General features: G+C 41.6%; 1 protein-coding gene across 6 annotated transcripts in view; it reads left to right on the top strand.

Annotated features, from left to right (window-relative positions):
* CRH (corticotropin releasing hormone) overlaps positions 1–20,235 on the top strand; it is a 248,080-nt gene that overhangs the window by 34,982 nt on the left and 192,863 nt on the right. For 4 of the 6 annotated variants that reach the window (XR_010345559.1, XR_010345560.1, XM_064384248.1 and 1 more), the window contains exon 3: positions 1,420–1,506. The exons of 1 other annotated variant lie outside the window; for it this stretch is intronic. The gene's annotated coding sequence lies outside the window, so the exon portion shown is untranslated. Of the gene's footprint in view, positions 1–1,419; positions 1,507–2,572; positions 2,662–20,235 lie in introns of those variants that run through there. One more of the 6 variants, XR_010345561.1, reaches the window with a different exon arrangement.

The raw sequence follows: 20,235 nt of genomic DNA, 5'->3' as shown, positions 1-20,235 counted from the left end.
AAAAAAGAAAAAATACAAAACCTAAGTATGGCACAAATTGGAAACCCCAGAGAAGCATAGACTAAAATCACACGCAAGCTTAGCTGGTCAAATCCTGAAACTGTCATTGGTCCACGGAGGGTACAGGAGGCAGAGCACCTTAATTCATAAGGCAAGGATTGTGCATATAGATATAAGGAGTTTGACATTTTTAGAAGAGTGAATTGAGAAGAAATTCTCCAGAAGAACTTGAAGAGAACAAGGCTGACTCATCCCCATTCTACCAGTTCTGGCCCCAGAGTTATAAAGGGCTTGGATACCGTTGCAAAGAGAAGAAGCCCAAAGGTCAGACTTGTTATCTTGTTGATGCTCAGATTTTCTAAATAATGAAATACGTTTTTGCCTTTATGATAACAGGAAATGCTCAGAAGCCTTCACGCAGTATAATTTGTTATAAGAATGTAGCTGTTACATTGATTTTGTTGTTGTCAAATTTGTGCATTCTCCATTGTACTTTTTTCTAGAGTCAGGAGGAGGAAGGTAACCTGGCCAAGTGGTGGCCTATGGTGTTACTTCTTTGTTACCAGCCTTACGTGGTTTGGGTGAAATATGTATAAACGTACATTGTGGTGGAAAGGGTTAGAGCAATGAGCAAGGGTCACATGGTGAAATCAAAGATAGGAAAATGAAGAATGACTGGGGCTCTCCCTCCAGTGGGCCATACTTTTTCCCTACCCAACCATATGTCATGACAAAAAACCATCCCTCTTAATAAGCTCCCTCTTGATCCTGCCAGGCAACTGTCAATGCCTGTGAGAGTAGAGTTCAGGAGTTCTTACTGTTTTGGTAATTTACATGTGTTCTTTGGCAGAGAGTTTGGTGTTTTGCATTACAGATGGAGACAGGCAGTCAGAGGAGGAAGAACTGAGGTTGGAGTCAGGAGAAAGATGCAGGCTGGCAAATCTAGGGTCAAGCATTCTCTCCTGCATCCAAGACAGTGAACAAAAAGCAGACACCTTTGGTAGTTCTGGCCTCTAATAACATAAACAATGTATTTGTCCAGATACTATGCCAAATGCTTTAGAAGTAGCACCTCATTAAATTCTTACAATATGGTCGGGCGTGGTGGCTCATGCCTATAATCTCAGCACTTTAGGAGGCTGGAGGTGGGTGGATCGCTTGAGCTCAGGAGTTCAAGACCAGCCTGGTCAACATGGTGAGACTCCAACTCTACAAAAAATCCAAAATTAGCCCGACATGGTGGCGCCTGCCTGTAGTCCCAGCTACTCAGAAGGCTGAAGTGGGAGGATTGCTTGAGCCTAGGAAGTTGAGGCTGCAGTCCAGCCCGGGTGGCAGAGTGAGATCCTGTAGCCCCTCTCAGCAAAAAAAAAATTTTTAAATTCTTATAGTACTCCATTACCCTTTATCTCCACTTTACAGATAAGAAAAACAAGATCTATGCTGTCTCAAATTCACAGAAAAAGAAAATAAACATTTTTCAAAAAAGAAAACCAAGATCAACAAAGAGTAAGTAACTTTTCTAAGAATATGGAGCAAGAAAGGGGAGAAAGCCAGGCTGCAGGCCCTGGACACTCCAGGCTGGTCCACTGTGATGTGCCCTGGGTTCAGCAGGCTCCATATTGCCTGCAGGAGCAGCACTGAATAAATCTCTCCCATTTTCAAATACATGAAGCCAGCCATCACATCAGATGATGCCCTGCCTGAAGGCGCACCCTGGCCTAACTCCTATTGGTAACATCCCTCTTAAATACTCCTCTTTTCCAGTAATGGTACCTTCTCTCACAGTGAGCTTCAGTAGTCATCAGAGTGCTCCTTCCATCCTCCTCTACAATCTTCTGGTTAACAATGCTAGTCTAGACTATTCTTCTAGGAGAAGGGAGGAGAGGGAGGCAGGCGGAGGCTGTGGAGTTCCATGAAAGGTCTTGGAACACATGTGCCACATGAGGAAGATGCTGCCATCTGGACAAGCTCATTAGCTTTCCAGCTGCCTCTGTGTGTATCTTTCTATGGACAGCAACTATGCAAATGTGATCTTGGTTTTAATGAGGACATCAGGTGTATTTTGCTATAACATTAAATATGATTCACTGTGGTATTAAAGTAACAACGTGGGCCAGACAGCTCATTCCTGTAATCCCAGCACTCTGGAAGGCAGAGGCAGGCGGATCACTTGAGGTCAGGTGTTTGAGACCAGCCTGGCCAACATTGTGAAACCCCAAAATACAAAAATTACAAAAATTAGCCGGATGTGGTAGTGTACACTGGTAATCCCAGGACCAAGCAGAGGGGTGAGATGGGGACCATCTGAACACCACTGTTCAGCAACGAAGCTGTTGCCTTGTAAAACAAGCTGAATGCAGGGGCTGCAGTAGAGGGGAGCACTGTGTTGAGGAAGTAGGAGAAGATTATGTGGCACCAGAGATCCCTTCCAAACTGGAGCATGTATAATTCTAAAAATAATGTGTTGCTGGTATGATTTCCATTTTTTATCAGTGGATTGATTCACTTCAATACCCCTCCCCACCCCAACCTCCCCTTGGCTCCTCAGAGGCTCTCTCACTTCTCCAAACAGTTTGCACAGTGACCACAGATGAACCCTGATGTATGACACAGCTGTCTCCAAAAGGCCGATAGCCCTCCTCCATCAATCATGGCTACTGATCTCTTAGCTCTGTGTGGGCCAATACATCCTGAACGGGGGATAGTTTCTAACTGGTAAGTTCCACAGGAGCAAGGACCATGACCATCTTGCTCACCACTGAATTTCCGGCACCAGTCCCAGAGCCTAATAGGTAGTTGAATGACTAGAAAGTGATGAATGAATGAATGAATGAGTAATAAGCACAGTTGCCAAAAAAGTTACTGCTTGAACCGAGATCTAATACTTTCAAAAACCATAATAATCTCTCATTTGGCTCACATTGTGAACTGGGAGAAAGTAAACATTCTGTCATACATAGGGAAGGCCCCGGTGAGTCCCTCCATAGGTTTGAACAGACCTGCAGACCTTTTCTTTGAGCTGTGGCACCTAGCATAGTCTCTTGGATATAGAATATGCTCTACAAAAGTATGCGATGGTGACTAAGTACCCCAGGTCCTTGCAGGAAGGCAGTGTCCTGAATTCTGGCACAGACTCTGAGAACATAGTATAATAAAGCTGTAAGGTTTGTTGGGCTTGTGAATCATGAAGGCTTGCCCTATACTCAACTGGAATCTCCACACAGGGGTGCTGCCCCTGAGATCCTGAGATGTAGAAATGCACTGGAGCTTTTTTTTTTAAATGAAGTAGTTTGGGCCTTTACCAGAATCCTGCTCAGAATGCAATCTTTTTTTTTTTTAGACACGATTCATTCAAATGTTCTTTCTGTGACTCCCCTTTATCTGAGATTCCTTTAGGGTAAAATGCTATATGCAAATTTGGGTTAATTTTTAAACATTTTAAAACTTAATTCTAATCTTGCTTTTGACCTCGATTACTCCACTGAAAAAATTAAGATCATCAGTGACCTCCAGTCACTTAATTCATTGTTGAACTCTCCGTCCAAAAAAATACCTTTTTCCTTAGCTTCTGTAACACTATATTTTGGTTTTCCCCTCACTTATGTGGCCTTTCCCTTCTCAGTTCCCTTTGAAGCTTGTGCTTCTACACCTAGTGATTAAATAGTGGTGCTCCTGAGAGCTTAGCTCCAGGGCCTCTTCTTTTCTAACTCCATACTTGCTCTATACCAGTAGCTTCAGTTGTCTTCCGTATGACAATGACTGTTAAATTATAACTCCAGCTCAGATTCCTTCTCTAAGCTCCAGACCCATCTATTGCCTTGACATGACCATTTGAACATTTTAGAAGCACATCTAGCTCAATTTGTCTAAAATTGAACCTGCAACCTTTCTCCTAAACCTCTCCTAAACTGATTGTTTTCTAGTGTTTTCTATTCCGGCCAATGGCATCAGCAACCTGCCAGTTACTTGGGCCATCAACTTTGAGGCATTCTTGGCAAATCCCTCTCCCTACCCTCTATTGCTAACTCCTGCTGACTTTACCATCTGCTATAGTTTGAATGATGATTGGTTTTCGCCACCCCAAATTCATGTGGAAACTTAATCCCCAATGGAAGACAGTTAAGAGGTGTGGCTTTAAGGAGGTGATTGAATCATGAGGGCTCTGCCCATATGAATAGAATTAGATACCCTTATGAAAGGGCTTGACAGCAGGAGTTTGTCTCTCTCTTGCCCTTCTGTCCCTTCCACCTTATGAGGACACAGCATTCCTTCCCTGTGGAGGATACAGCAACAAGGCACCAACTTGAAAGTGGAGACCAGGCCATTGCCATATACAGAATCTGCTAGTGCCTAGATCTTGGACTTTCAATTTCCAGAACTTTGAGAAATTTCTGTTTTTTATGAACCACCCAGACTCAGGTATTTTGTTATCGCAGCACAAATGGACTCAGATGCCACTTAAATAAAATCCACCCTCTTATTTCCATCTTCATTGCCCTCACCCTAGTATAAGCACTTACTATTCGTTACCTGGGCTACTGAAGTAGTGTACTGACTGGTCTCCATGTCTCTGCTCTGAGCATACTGTATTACTCCCTTGCTTAAGTCATTCAGTGGGTTAAATCCTACTTCTCTTAGGGCAAATGTCAGAATCTTTGAGGAGACCTACAGGGCATGGTCTGGCCCCTGCCTACTTGTCCAAAACTCATCTTGCTCATATTTCACTTCTTCCTCTGCTCCAGCTACACTGACTGGAGCTACATGGCCTCTTTTAGTTCAATCCTCACATATTACAGATGAAGCAGTCGACAAAGGCTCTTGTCTTCCAGGTCAGTGCTTTTTCTATCATGCAGCCTGTACTGCTTTAGTTTGTGTTATTCTATTCTGATGTGGCCAAGAGAGCCTCTTAAAAAAGAAGGAAACAAATAGTGTGTGACTGCTTATTAAACTCTAATGAAATCAGTCATTTTACCTAATTAAGTTCTTTCAAGAAATCCAGGATATAGTCAGAGTCTGCTGAAGCTAATAATAATAGTGTCTTTCTTTGGATGAAAAGTCTTTAGAAAATCTTCAGTCCATGAAATCATATTAGAAAAATGCTCATGTATTGTCCTTGGCTAATGATAGGATGATAATGTGAAATAAAGATTAAAGGTCAGTTGTCAAATGTAGCTGTTAGCCAAAAAGTCTTCCTGACAGTGTTTCCTGAAACCTTTTGAGCCCTGACATGGTTGATGAACAGAGTGAGTGAGAGCCGTGAATCATCAGAGCCTCTTAGCTGACAATGGCTTTCTTGGGTAGCAGTCTGAATGTGTTCAAGTCCTGAGTTGTCTACTGTTCCTTTGTTAAACTGCCTCAGAGTGTACTTTGTCACTCTCATATTGATGGTAGGCCAAAATGACAGTGTTCATTTGTGAAAAGCTTTGGGGCTATTATGGGAAACTGCTTATTTCATAAATCAATTCCCTTCACTGCCACGGAGTCCCAAGTTAGTGCTTTCACTGAGTTGGGAAGATAGGTATAGTGTGTAAGCCTATCTTGAGGTGGGAAGTGATGGAGCGATCATTGTCAGGAGCGTAATGGCTGTCACATTGTGAAGAGCTGTGATACATTTGCTGAGTCCATGGTTAGATATCAAAGAGAAAAGCGTTTTCAGTCTCTTTATCCTCCAGGACATTAAAAAGTTCTAAAATTTTAGAAACAAGCATTAGAAATGACCCATCCAAAGTATTTTTCAAGTTTACCCAAGATTACCATGGCAACTAAATTACTGCATGACTAAAGAAGTGTATTTAATGACATTCTTTTCAGATTATGTACAAGTTGCTCTTATTAAAAAGGAAATGCCAGGGGTTGAGACCATCATGCTTTTTGTAAAGAAGAGAATTAAACTTCTCTAGAGGGGGTGTAGTGTATACTCTTAACAATATGAATGAAGTGTGTTAAAAGCCTCTCCATGCATCTCACATTAAGTGCCTGGTGACACTGCAAGAATAAGATTGTTCCGTGGGACACGATTGCTCCCTGCACAAGGAAGTCAGAAAGGCAGAGTTTGACTACAGGTCCAGTTTTGGGATGATCTGGTGATAGCTTCTTTTTACATACATTTTTGTGTCCACCTACATCATGTGCATTAAATTTCGTGTCCGACTGGGTGATTCTTTTTGTGATTTGAAAATGAAAGTAGGAACCACAGTCAGGCCTTATTACACATTTTTGGAGGATGATATTGATTCCCCAGGATTTCACATGAAGTTTTATAAAAGAAGCTTTTTTGTCATTTATGTATATATTATTTAATTTAATTTTATTATTTTTGAGATAGGGTCTCACTCTGTCACCCAGGCTGGAGTGCAGTGGTGTGATCTTGGCTCACTGCAACCTCTGCTTCTAGGGCTCAGGCCATACTCCCACCTCAGCCCCCCAGTAGCTGGGACTATAGGCACATACCACGTGTGCTACAATGCTCAACTGATGTTTTTTGTATTTTCTGTAGATACGGAGTTTTGTTATGTTGCCCAGTCTGGTCTTGAATTCCTGGGCTCAGGTGATCCATTGACCTTGGCCTCCTAAAGTGTTGGGATTACATGCATGAGCCACTTCACCCGCCCTGTGTGTGTATTCTTAGAAAATAGCTGTTTCCTTATGATGTATAGATAACACTTATTATTACAACACAGTAATCCTTGGTGAAGAAAATAGCAACAACACTATTTTAAATTAAAGTTTTGCTTAAGACCAGGAATTTGAGACCAACCTGGGCAACATAGCTCCAAGAAAATAGAAAAAACTAACTGGGCAGGATGGTGCACACCTGTAGTCCTAGCTACTTGGGAGGCTGAGGCGGGAGGATCACTTGAGCCTAGGAGTTCAAGGCTGCAGTGAGCTATGATTATGCTACTGCACTCCAGCCTGGGCAACAGAGTGAGAACCTGTCTCAAAAGAAAAAAAAAAAAAAATTGAGATTTTGTTTTATCTTCTAAATTAAAGTGTTTATAGCAAGTGCAGGTGTGTATCATTTCAACCTAGATCCATTTATTTATATATCCAGGTGATGTTTTTCCCTTTGATTCCATGTGAAGTGACTCCACTATTATGTACTTAGAAGTATATATTCTTATGGTTGGAAGGGACTTTAAAGGTAATTTAGTTTGACCCTCCCCTATCCACCCAGCCTCAATTCTAATACTTTCACTGAGAAGGCTATTATAATCCTCAGAGGAAACCCATTCTATTATAAGACAACAATAATGGTTTAAAAAGTTCTTTCTAGGTCAGGTGTGGTGGCTCATGTCTGTAATCCCAGAACTTTGGGAGGCCGAGGTGGGTGGATCACGAGGTCAGGAGTTTGAGATCAGCTTGGCCAACATGGTGAAACTTGGTCTCTACTAAAAATACAAAAATTAGTTGGATGTGGTGCTGCATGCCTGTAATCCCAGCTACTCAGGAGGCTGAGGCAGGAGAATTGCTTGAACCCAGGAGGTGGAGGTTGCAGTGAGCTGAGATTGCACCATTGTACTCCAGCCTGGGTGACATAGTGAGACTCTGTAACCCCCTGCAAAAAAAAAAAAAAAAAAAAGTTATTTCTTCTATTACACTTAAAGTTACTACCATAAAACTTTTACCCATAGATCCTGGCTTCACTCTCTGGATCAACAAGAGTACAATATGTCAACAACAGCAAAACTAATAGACTTCCAATTGACAATGTAAGTGCCACTGGGTTAGAAGTTGAAGACTTGCACAGAGTGGGGTCAGATTAGTCCAGAAAGGATTTGGGCTTTGTTTGGGCTATATGCTGAATGAACTGAGGACCTTGCTTTGGGCTCATGACATCCTCTCAATTTTTCCCCAAATGAGAACCGTCTTTGGCTCATTTAGTTTGTAAGAGAAAAGAGCATTTGGCCTAGGGAACATTGGACAGGGTTTGGGACTGGGAGATACAGGATTTTGGTTTTTAGATTTTCCAACCTTGAAGTGAATGCTAAATTGATTGACACATTCACAGAAAAACTTCACAGCGTGGAGGAGCATTAGGGGATCTCAGGGTAGTTGTGGAACTCCCACTGCTATGAAACTTACCACTTCCTGTGGCAGTAACTTAGATTTTGAGTTCCTCATTGAACAATTCTTCCTATCGTGAGTTAAAAAAAAAATCTGTCTCCCTGGTAGTAGTTCTTTCATCTGCATAACAACCTTCAAATATTTGAACATAGTAACCCCATGTGATTTTTAAGATGACTCTTCTCACAGCTAATTCTTCCGGGTTCTATTTCTATATGAAATTAAAGAAAATTAATTGTTCTTTGTACTTAAAAATATCAATTTTACTTAAAAATGCTTAGATTACTATTTTTTAAGAATCTTACTACCTTTGCTAGACGTAGTGTTTAGTACTCTGTCTTTAGAGTACAGTAAATATTACTAGGAAGTTTTCATTTAATTCTCATAACAATAGCAGGAGATATGCATTATTAATAGCTCTACTTGGCAGACATGAAAGCTCAGTTTCGGAAGGGCGAACCAACATACTGAGTTGCTGGAGCTGATATTCCGATTTCCATCTTTCAAACTCTGAATACCATGGTTTTAATCACCATAATACATTGGTTCTAAATTGTCTATGAGCTTATTAAAGGGCCTTATATGGAGCCAAATACATGACTCTAGGTATGATTCCCTCTGCAGGGAGCAGAGCAGAAGTCCCTTTGTTTTGGAGACTGTGTTTCTGTTAGTGTATCCAAGATCTTGTTAGTTTTTTTGGCAAGTACGTAGCACTATTGACAATCAAACAATTCCTAGGTTCTTAAAATATGTGCTCTTATTAGGATATGTCTTCTCAACTATACTTGTATGGTTTATTTTTAGGAGATAAGTGTAGGAGTTTGCAGTTTGTTTATGAATTTTTATCTTATTACAGTTGGCATGTAATTTAGGATCTCAATTCTGGCACCCAGCCCAATTAGCTTTCTTCTTGGCTTCCTATCATAGGCCAGTGATCCTTAGAAGTTTTGGTGGTAGGTTTTCAATTGTGTTTTCATTTTTATGACAATTGAAGAAATATGATATAAACATTTTCTGACTAATTTGTATGGCTATTTTATTACCAAATACAGATGCACAATTTCAGAGCCTCCCTTTGTGCTAATACTTTGTTATAAGCTGATTAGGATAGAATAGATGAAAACAATGCACCAATGATGAATGTCACTCCTGAAAAAGGTCATATGCAATCATGGTGTACTGAGCAAATGCAGTTTTCCCAGTAGTAGGAATACAGTGTGTAAATTGAATCATCATACAGATGGTAGTACAGGTTGAGCATCCCAAATTTGAAAGTCTAAAATCTGAAATGCTCCAAAATCTGAAACTTTTGGAACACTGACATAATGCTTAAGGGAAATGGTCATTAAAGCTTTTCAGATTTTGGATTTTGTATTTGGGATGCTCAACTTGTATAATGCAAATATCCCCAAATCCAGGAAACTCTGAAATCCAGAATGCTTCTGGTCCAAGCATTTTGGATAAGGGATACACAACCTCTATAAATATAGACCCTGTGCCATAGCTCAGTATCATATTCATACTGGCTATTTGGTTTCAGCAAAATGTCATGTTATTACATTACACCAATTCAATTTGCATTTTATTGGGTTTGGTAATAATAAAAGTAACAAACTCTGTGGCTTACATTAACTGAGTACTTAATACTTTATGTGTATTATTTAATCCTGAAGCAATCTATATAGAAGAGATTATTATAATTTCTCTTTCACAGATGAGGAAACCAAGGCCTGGGAGTTTAAGTAGCATTCAAAAAGATACAATTAGTAAATGGTGGAAGTAGAGTTTGAACTCAGACTTTCTGATTTTAGTGCCCAATTTCTTACCTATTATGCTTTATTTATTTTGTTTTCATAATTTTACAATAGCTAGAAACATAAACTATATAAAGCTATATTATATTTGTATATATTTAATTAATGTATGATAAAAACTTTTAGTCTTGGTGCTAACAATTTTTTTTCAAAAGAGGTCATTACATATATTTGATAAACTCTGTCAAGGACAAATTTAAGCAAAATCTCTCTGTGACAAGCAGAGGTCAGTACATGAGACTTGGGTGGGGTTGAGAATTGGGGTCATGTGCTGGGGAAAAGGGGCACTGGCTGTGGCTTCAGGCTATGTTTATTAACTAGGATATGAGCTGCCTAAGGTCAGAACTGTGACCGAGTATATATATGTCATAATCCATATGACAAATACTTAGCAATAATCTTTTCCAAAAATCTTCAACATATCAGACAATATGTTAGTTCCATTCTCCTCCCTTGCCTCCCCAGGCCTCTCTCCCTACATCTTGTGTCCTTCTGCTATACAGTAGAGAATGGAAGCTGAAAATCAGCCAGTCAGTCCAGGGTTTAAAGGTATCTGCCTCTTTTCAGCCTCATTCGCTATTCTTTCTTTAAAGTGCTATGTTTCTCAGGGGCTGTGCAAGGCACACAGCTCTTTTCTGGCCTGAATTCTCTTTTTACAGGCACAAGGGCTGGAACATTGTCTACTCATTTAAGACTATCTTCTACCTGATTTCCATATTTCCAAAGTGTGTTGAAATCTCTCATCTGCTATTGTCTTCTCTTCTATTCTCTTTTCTTCTGGTTGGATACCATTTTGATTCTTCTAAAAAATTTATGTCATCCATGTTCTGTGTCTTGGTGCATTATCTCTAGTGTTAATATTTGATTCTTGACCCTCAAGGTCAAGACATGAAGCATTACCCTGTTTCTCATCAAAGAATCTCTGTAGGTGTGAACACCTGATGGTGAACAGAGCCAGCTATAAGCTCCTTGACAGAGAAGAGACAGAAATCAGAAGTGACTTGTAGAAACACTCCTGGTGAGCCATCAAGAATAGATACCAGCACTTTCTGCAGTTATTTCCTTATTTGCATTATTAGTATAAATATTAGAATGTGGAATCCAAAAGATGCATGGGTATGAAAGGATAAGAATTTTTGAGGTTCTCATTAATGTGCATAGATCAATGCCCAAGTATTAGATTGATTAGAATTTGGGAGGCCATGTTGGTGGTCTGTGTAGGAGCTTGTGATATTAGGGAAACTCACCAGGAACTTCTGGGGCTCCGCTTGTCCCTATAGCGTTCGTTTGTGAGGTGTTTATATTCTAAGAAAGAAGAGAGAGATAAATTCACTGTTGTTTCCTTTGTGTACTAGCACTTTTCCACAGAAAAGTTAAAAGTTTCAAGTTACTTCAGTAAAGACATTCAGTGTGCAATCAGCCATTTAGAGTGAGCAGAAACCTTACAACTTGTCAGCCAGCCTACGTTTAGTCCACGCTTTAAGTGGTGGGTAGCATAAGATGAACAGAAGAAGAGAAAAGCAAATGGATTGGTGGGTCATTTATGGAATTAAGAATAATGGGTAGGTATATTTCAGGATATTCAAAATGCAGAAAACTACATTTTGGGGGTTGATATTGGTGTAGGGATTAGTCAAGATCTCAGGCATTTTTTTCCTCCTTCCAGAATTTGGGCCAAAGCATGCCAAAAATTGCTTATGCTAACAGTTCCAACACATGCTTGGTATAAGCAGAGGCAGAAAATTATTGGCTAAGGTAAGGCTTTATAACAGAGGTGTTCAGTCTTTTGGCTTCCCTGGGGAACACTGGAAGAAGAATTGTCTTGGGCCACACATCATATGCACTAACATTAATGATAGCTGATGAACTAAAAAAAAATCGCCAAAGAAATCTTATAATGCTTTAAGAAAGTTTATGTATTTGTGTTGGACTGCATTCAAGGCCATCCTGGGCCTGCAGGCTATGGAATTGACAAGCTTGCTTTAGAATGACTTGTGGATTTCTTTCTGTCTGTTCTATCTGGGAAGACATTAGAGAGCTCAGAGTGAGGGCTGTGGAGTCAGATGACTGGTTCCAATTCTGATGTTGTAGGCTGAGATCTCTGGATAGAGTTTGTTCACAGGGTATTACAGGGATCAACCTTTGTGGACAGGACACACATTTGTGGAAAGAAGCAGGTTTGGACAGAGAGAGGAGCAGAACTACAGTGTAGATTCAGCAAAGCCTCAGGCCACTCTGTGGGGAGACCTGGAGTGTGTACAGCCCATTATAACTTTCTCTAGAGAGCCCCAAAGGTCAGACCTTTATATCTCTGCTGTAATCAGTCATTTGTTTGGGCTGCCCTTGGAAGGGTGTGCTCTTGAGCAAGTCTCTCTGCACCTGAGGGAGATTCTAAAGGAGCCGACAGCTGGAGGCTGTTGCTGCCAGCACTCCCCAAAGATGGTACAAGTCTTTCCTCCAAGTGGGGGCTGGTGGTACATTTCCATGTCTACCACACCTGGGTCCCTTTTTAGAAGCTATGTAACCTTGGGCACGTTATGTAACCTCAGTGGGGTCTCAGTGTCCTCATGTATAAAATGTGAATAATAAGCCTATCTCATAAGGTTTTGTCAGGATTTTGTGAATTATTATGAAGCTCTTAGAACTATGCCAGGCACATAGTAAGCATGTAGTAAATGTTAGCGATTATTCTATTTAGGTAATTTCCCCTTCACCCCACAGTATCTTGCCTAATGGAGAAAGTTTGTAGAATTGTCAGACTGCAAGATACAGTTCACACTCTGAGGTGAACATCACGACAGGCCTTTTTTAAAAGAAATAATAATTAGGATACTTCATGTTCTCCCCTTGTCACTTTCTATTCTGTGATCCATACCGCCAGCAGAATGTGCTCATGACCTCTGAGCAATAGAATATTAACAATCTCTAATAAGCTGAAATCATAGAGAGCTATTTAGACGTGATTTGTAAATTACATGATTTCGTTCTTAACGCTTGTACATTCCTCTCATAAAATCACATTTAAAAATGGATAATTAAGGGACTTGGACTTTAACCCTCAAATAACTCATAAATGCACATTTCTACTGTTTTTTAAGAGTCTCAATGAAAGTTTAGGGCCTACTGGAGTTTTTCAGTTTCTAAGGCTTTGAATTTTTCAAATTTTCTTTGAAAACCACTGAATATATCAAAATTAAGCCCTCCAAATTCCATTCATGACTGAATTTGAAAGGATTATGCCCTCATCTGAGAAGTGGCAAATTACCAACACTGCTGCTGCTGCTATTGAATTATCAACTAGGGAGGAATGTTGCAGAAAATGGATGGGGGATGAGGAGATGAGAAGAGGAGAACCTACCAGAAATAAAGACCAATTACTCCTTTCCACCTATTTGTTCACTGAAAAGATATTAATCTAGCATCAACTGTACCCTAGTCAGGATGCTGGGTGCTGAGATGAATAGAACATGAGCCCTTCATTGGAGGAGCTTACGGTCTATTGGGGTCATGGCGGTAGAGGGGTAGAGGTGGGGTATAGTGGGGAGTGCACCCAAGTACACAATATAGACACTGTAATAAAGGCTGGCATTCAGAGGCTGGCCTTGGGAATGGCAAAGAAGGAAGTGATGTAACATACTGTGAATAAAGAACAAGAGTACTTCATCACCAGTTTACTGAGGCAGCAAGATGGGGGCAACTCAGCAAGAATGAGAGTTTCACTCAAAACAGAAAATCAAATTCGGCACATTCTCATTTATAAGGGAGCTAAACTCTGTGTACACATGGACGTAAATGTGGACATAATAGACACTGGAGACTCCAAAAGTAGGGAGGGTGGAAGGCGAGTGAAGGTTGCAAAATTACCTATTGGGTACAGTGTTCACTAGAAGTCCAGACCTCACCATTATGTAATATATCCATGTAGCAAACCTGCACATGTATCCCTTGAACATAAAACAAAAAAAACAAAATTATAAAATAATAATAATTTAAAAAAAGAATGAGAGTTTCAAGCTCAGCTGGTGGGTAGACTTGGAATGTCCTTAGAAGACATAGGGGGTGACGTGTTAGTTTTGAGTCCGTGGGAACATCCAGGTGGAAATACCTATCAGGTAGGTATGTAGGCTTGTGAGGGAATTTGTAGATCAGAAAGTAAAATAAAACTAAAGTTGCATTAACAAAGTTGAAAACCAAGTATATATTAAGTTAAACGGTTTGAGATCAAATGGGGACTGCAAATCCCAAAGTAAAGTCTTCATAATTCTATTATTTATAACACTGAATTTTATTCAGTTGAAAGGGCTGAAATGAAACACATAATTATAAGCTTAAAGTTTCATTTGCTAATGTGTCTATGTCTAATTTTCTTAATTTTTCTCTAAGAATAGCTGATCCAAAAGTATGAGGCCTACTAGTCCTTTAAAAATTTTAAAATATCACCTGCTTGTCAAAATTCAACTTATGGAGAACTGAATAAAGTGAAGAGTGAAAGGTGGTTCTTCCCTAGCTTCAGCCCCATTTCACTCCTCAGAATTAATAACTGCTGGCAGTCTGGTGGATATCATTCTGGTCTTTTGAATGCAAATATTAATATGTAGCTATATATTTTGCATAAATGGGTTGCATCATATATATGACCTGGCACTCTACTTTTTTGCATAAAATAATATTTGCAGCCCTTTTTCCTTGTTGAAACACATGTTATCTTATCCTTTTGACTCACTGAACAATATATACCATGTATAATATACGTGGTAATTCATTTAACCATACTTGTATTGGTGCACATTTACTCTGCAGTTTTTCAAACTACAAATGTCAAAGTGTGTCTGCTGTCTTCTTGCATATGCATGCATACACACGTTCTAGTAATTGTCCTAGAAGTGGAATCACCAGGTCAGAGGGAATCTACTTTTAAATGTTGGTGCATTTCACAAATTGCATCCAAAGAGGTTGTACCTATTTATACTCCTTTACAAGTTTCTTTTAAATCAGATTGTCATTTCTTTGTGCCTGTTATCTTTCAGTGCATCTTGTCTTGTGGCTGCTTGAGAGAAGCCTTGTCGAAGACCCTTTATGGAATCACTTCCCTAAAGGAACAAGTTCCTGTGGGGGCAGGAGCTCAGGCCATTGTTGGCAGTGCTTGCAGCCACTGCAACATCTGCTGTGGGCACAGCTTGTGTTCATTATACTGATGTGACAGGTTATCTGGGCTGGGGGAGCAGAGCAGAGGAACAGGGCAGAGACCCGATGGCTTGCCTTGTGAATATTTAAAAGCTATTTAAATAGATTTCTTTTTATCCCCTAATTTCCTACTGATGACAGCCCTGAAACTACTTATCTCATTTTTCAAATCAAAGCTTCCTAAAGCAAAATGGCTTGAAGACTGCACAGTTCTTGAAGCTCTGTTAATCATGGAGTCGGGGTGAGAAGCCCAATAAATTGTTTAGGGAGTGGAAAAGTACTTCAGACTTCAACCCCCCACTCCCATCAGCCAACCACTTTGCAGGCTGCGGCTCTGAGAGGGCATCCTGGCACAGTCTGGAGCCTTGGCCCATGTCATCTCCCTCAGCTTTAGGAACCAAAGAGATAATGGGCTAGAATGTGGCCTCAGCTGTTGTTACCTGTATGACTTTGGGCAAGCAGCTTCACTTCTCTGTGTTTGCTGTCTGTAAAGCCATTGGTGTCCCCCTTGGGTTAATCATACATGTGTGCCAGGGTCATCTTTGGGATAAGCGATAATTCTTTGTTTGTCATTGGCAAATCTTGTACCAGTTTTATTCTTCATCTATTGTGGTAGCTGCTGAGTTTCCACAGAGTGGTGTCTGGGTGATCACTTCCACAGAGTGGTGTCTGGGTGATCACTTCCACAGAGTGGTGTCTGGGTGATCACTTCCACAGAGTGGTGTCTGGGTGATCACTTCCACAGAGTGGTGTCTGGGTGATCACTTCCACAGAGTGGTGTCTGGGTGATCACTTCCACAGAGTGGTGTCTGGGTGATCACTTCCACAGAGTGGTGTCTGGGTGATTACTTCCACAGAGTGGTGTTTGGGTTGCTCAGTTCCACAGAGTGGTGTCCGGGTGATCACTTCCACAGAGTGGTGTCTGGGTGATCACTTCCACAGAGTGGTGTCTGGGTGATCACTTCCACAGAGTGGTGTCTGGGTGATCACTTCCACAGAGTGGTGTTTGGGATGCCCAGTTCCACAGAGTGGTGTCTGGGTGGTCACTTCCACAGAGTGGTGTCTGGGTGATCACTTCCACAGAGTGGTGTCTGGGTGGTCACTTCCACAGAGTGGTGTCTGGGTGATCACTTCCACAGAGTGGTGTCTGGGTGATTACTTCCACAGAGTGGTGTCTGGGTGACCACTTCCACAGAGTGGTGTTTGGGATGCTCAGTTCCACGGAGTGGTGTCTGGGTGATCACATCCACAGAGTGGTGTCTGGGTGATCACTTCCACAGAGTGGTGTTTGGGATGCTCAGTTCCACAGAGTGGTGTCTGGGTGATCACTTCCACAGAGTGGTGTCTGGGTGATCACTTCCACAGAGTGGTGTCTGGGTGATCACTTCCACAGAGTGGTGTCTGGGTGATCACTTCCACAGAGTGGTGTCTGGGTGATCACTTCCACAGAGTGGTGTCTGGGTGATTACTTCCACAGAGTGGTGTTTGGGTTGCTCAGTTCCACAGAGTGGTGTCTGGGTGATCAGTTCCACAGAGTGGTGTCTGGGTGATCACTTCCACAGAGTGGTGTCTGGGTGATCACTTCCACAGAGTGGTGTCTGGGTGATCACTTCCACAGAGTGGTGTTTGGGATGCCCAGTTCCACAGAGTGGTGTCTGGGTGGTCACTTCCACAGAGTGGTGTCTGGGTGATCACTTCCACAGAGTGGTGTCTGGGTGGTCACTTCCACAGAGTGGTGTCTGGGTGATCACTTCCACAGAGTGGTGTCTGGGTGATTACTTCCACAGAGTGGTGTCTGGGTGACCACTTCCACAGAGTGGTGTTTGGGATGCTCAGTTCCACGGAGTGGTGTCTGGGTGATCACATCCACAGAGTGGTGTCTGGGTGATCACTTCCACAGAGTGGTGTCTGGGTGATCACTTCCACAGAGTGGTGTCTGGGTGATCACTTCCACAGAGTGGTGTCTGGGTGATCACTTCCACAGAGTGGTGTTTGGGATGCCCAGTTCCACAGAGTGGTGTCTGGGTGGTCACTTCCACAGAGTGGTGTCTGGGTGATCACTTCCACAGAGTGGTGTCTGGGTGGTCACTTCCACAGAGTGGTGTCTGGGTGATCACTTCCACAGAGTGGTGTCTGGGTGATTACTTCCGCAGAGTGGTGTCTGGGTGACCACTTCCACAGAGTGGTGTTTGGGATGCTCAGTTCCACGGAGTGGTGTCTGGGTGATCACATCCACAGAGTGGTGTCTGGGTGATCACTTCCACAGGGTGGTGTCTGGGATGCTCAGTTGCACAGAGTGGTGTCTGGGATGCTCACTTCCACAGAGTGGTGTCTGGGTGATCACTTCCACAGAGTGGTGTCTGGGTGATCACTTCCACAGAGTGGTGTCTGGGTGATCACTTCCACAGAGTGGTGTCTGGGTGATCACTTCCACAGAGTGGTGTTTGGGATGCTCAGTTCCACAGAGTGGTGTCTGCGTGATCACTTCTACAGAGTGGTGTCTGGGTGATCACTTCCACAGAGTGGTGTCTGGGTGATCACTTCCACAGAGTGGTGCTTGGGTGATCACTTCCACAGAGTGGTGTTTGAGATGCTCAGTTTCACAGAGTGGTGTCTGGGTGATCACTTCCACAGAGTGGTGTTTGGGATGCTCAGTTCCACAGAGTGGTGTCTGGGTGATCACTTCCACAGAGTGGTGTCTGGGTGATCACTTCCACAGAGTGGTGTCTGGGTGGTCACTTCCACAGAGTGGTGTTTGGGATGCTCAGTTCCACAGAGTGGTGTTTGGGATGCTCAGTTCCACAGAGTGGTGTCTGGGTGATCACTTCCGCAGAGTGGTGTCTGGGTGATCACTTCCACAGAGTGGTGTCTGGGTGATCACTTCCACAGAGTGGTGTCTGGGTGATCACTTCCACAGAGTGGTGTCTGGGTGATCACTTCCACAGAGTGGTGTTTTCGATGCTCAGTTCCACGGAGTGGTGTCTGGGTGATCACTTCCACAGAGTGGTGTTTAGGATGCTCAGTTCTACAGAGTGGTGTTTGGTATGCTCAGTTCCACAGAGTGGTGTCTGGGTGATCACTTCCACAGAGTGGTGTTTGGGATGCTCAGTTCCACAGAGCGGTGTCTGCGTGATACTTCCACAGAGCAGTGTCTCGGGTGGTCACTTCCACAGAGTGGTGTCTGGGGCTGTCAGTTCCACAAAGAGGCATCTGGGGTGCTCAGTTCCACAGAGTGGTGTATGGGGCACTCATTTCCACAGAGCAGTGACTGGGGCTCTTGTATAATGATGTTGTGTTGGCATGGTAGGTGTTGGAGCTTTGAGGCTATGCTCCAGGGCTGTTTATACAAGACTGAAAAAAACATCAATTACTAATTTCAAAGTCTGGGGTGAGGTGGTGATGAACATTGAATGGGATGGGGCTGTAAAGCCTCCAGAGGTCCCTTTGGTGCATCCATTACTCATCTACTTTAGCTTCATAAAACTTGGACAAGTTACTTAATCTCTCTTTCATTTTTTTTTTTTAGTATCTGAATTGAAGGTAATAGTTTCTACTGCATATAGCCGCTATGAGGATTCATGAGGATGTCATATCCCCCTTGCCTGCTCTATTTTTCCTTTTGGTGCCTTTCAGAATCTTACTTACATTACAGTTTCCTTGTTTATCTTTTGTAATTGTTCCCCTACTCTGATGGGATTTTGTTTGTTTTTCTCACTGCTCTTTATCACCTAGCACCGTGCCTGGCACATAGCAGGTACTAAATATTTGTTGAATGAATGAATATAGGATGCATAGAACAGTGCTTGAAGCATAGCAAGCACTCCATAAATATGAGCTACCTTTAAAAAATTATTAACTGCTATCTATAAATTGGGATAATAAAATATCTCTCATAAGATAGGAGATCATATAAATAGCATAGCTGGCACAGTACACAGAAGGCTCTCAGTAAATGGTAACTAAATTATGTATGAGTGTCAGTCACTTTAAGCTGAAGTATTTTGTGAAAAAAGCGCTTGTAGTAGTTATGTTCTCTCCAATTCTGTATTTGAGCTCATGGCTTAAAAAAAATTGGCTTCCACCTTGAGTGGGAGTTGAGGAAGGAGGGGTACAGGGAGAGGTTTGAACAGGGAGTGAGTGGTAGGAAATTGTAGCTATTTCAAAGTGAATTTGGCTCATGCATCCAAAAAATGTTTAGTCAATTCTTAATTATGTTATTAACACTGTGCTGGGCATGGAGGTAATGACAAAGAAGGAGAAAAATGGTTACTTTTCACAGCCAGTCAGGAATCAGTAGCTTTTCAAAACTAAAGAGCTAGCTTTCATGAAGGCTTGAAAAGACCTAGCAATTCTCACCTAGGAATTTATGCTCTAGATATCATCAGTGATAAATACAAAGAAAAACACACAGATACTCATCACAGCATTAAACAATTTTTAAACCAATCTAAATGTCCTACAAAAATGAATTGTTTAATGTTGTGTTCAAATAATGGAATACTATTGTACCAGTAAAAGGTAATATGTAGAACCTTTATTTTATGGAGATAGTCACAACATATTTGTTAAAAAAAGGTTATAGATCTAAATTTGAGAGAGCGTATTGATAAATTATTGATAAAGGTAGGTATTAATTTAAACATATAGAAATCCGGAATGACATACACCCAAACATTAACAGTGTGAGAAGGATGACTCTATTGTCTTCTTAGTGGTTATTTGCATTTTCTAATATTTCTAAAGCAAACACTGATTTGTATATAATAAAATTTAAAAAATCTTTTTTTAACAATTTGTGTCTACAAGGTTACACAAGAAACTGGTAAAATTTTTTTCTAGAGAAGGGGAGCTGGGTGTTTGGGAAATGAGGGTGGTGTGAGAAGAAGTTTTCACTATCCACCTGCTGTACTTTTGAATTTAAAAATAAGTGTATATAATATATATTAAAACATATAAAATAAAAAATTATAAATGGTGATCTGAGAAATGGCAGTGGGTACCCTGACTGGACTTTCACAGGTAGGGAATGGTGGCTGGGACTGCAGTAACTGGTTGGGGAGGATGTATATACTCCTTGTAGGGAGGGGAGACCAGCAAACTAGACAGAGCCAATGCCTTGAATCAGACCACACAGCTACCTGTGCCAGTCTATTCCTTCCTGAAGAATCACACG

This window comes from Aotus nancymaae, unplaced genomic scaffold (genome assembly GCF_030222135.1).
Source record: "Aotus nancymaae isolate 86718 unplaced genomic scaffold, 86718_ANA_hifiasm-v0.15.2.pri h1tg000036l, whole genome shotgun sequence".
Classification (NCBI taxonomy): domain Eukaryota; kingdom Metazoa; phylum Chordata; class Mammalia; order Primates; family Aotidae; genus Aotus; species Aotus nancymaae.
The sequence above is the reverse complement of the archived record's forward strand: the minus strand, read 5'-3'. Positions and strand labels throughout refer to the sequence as shown.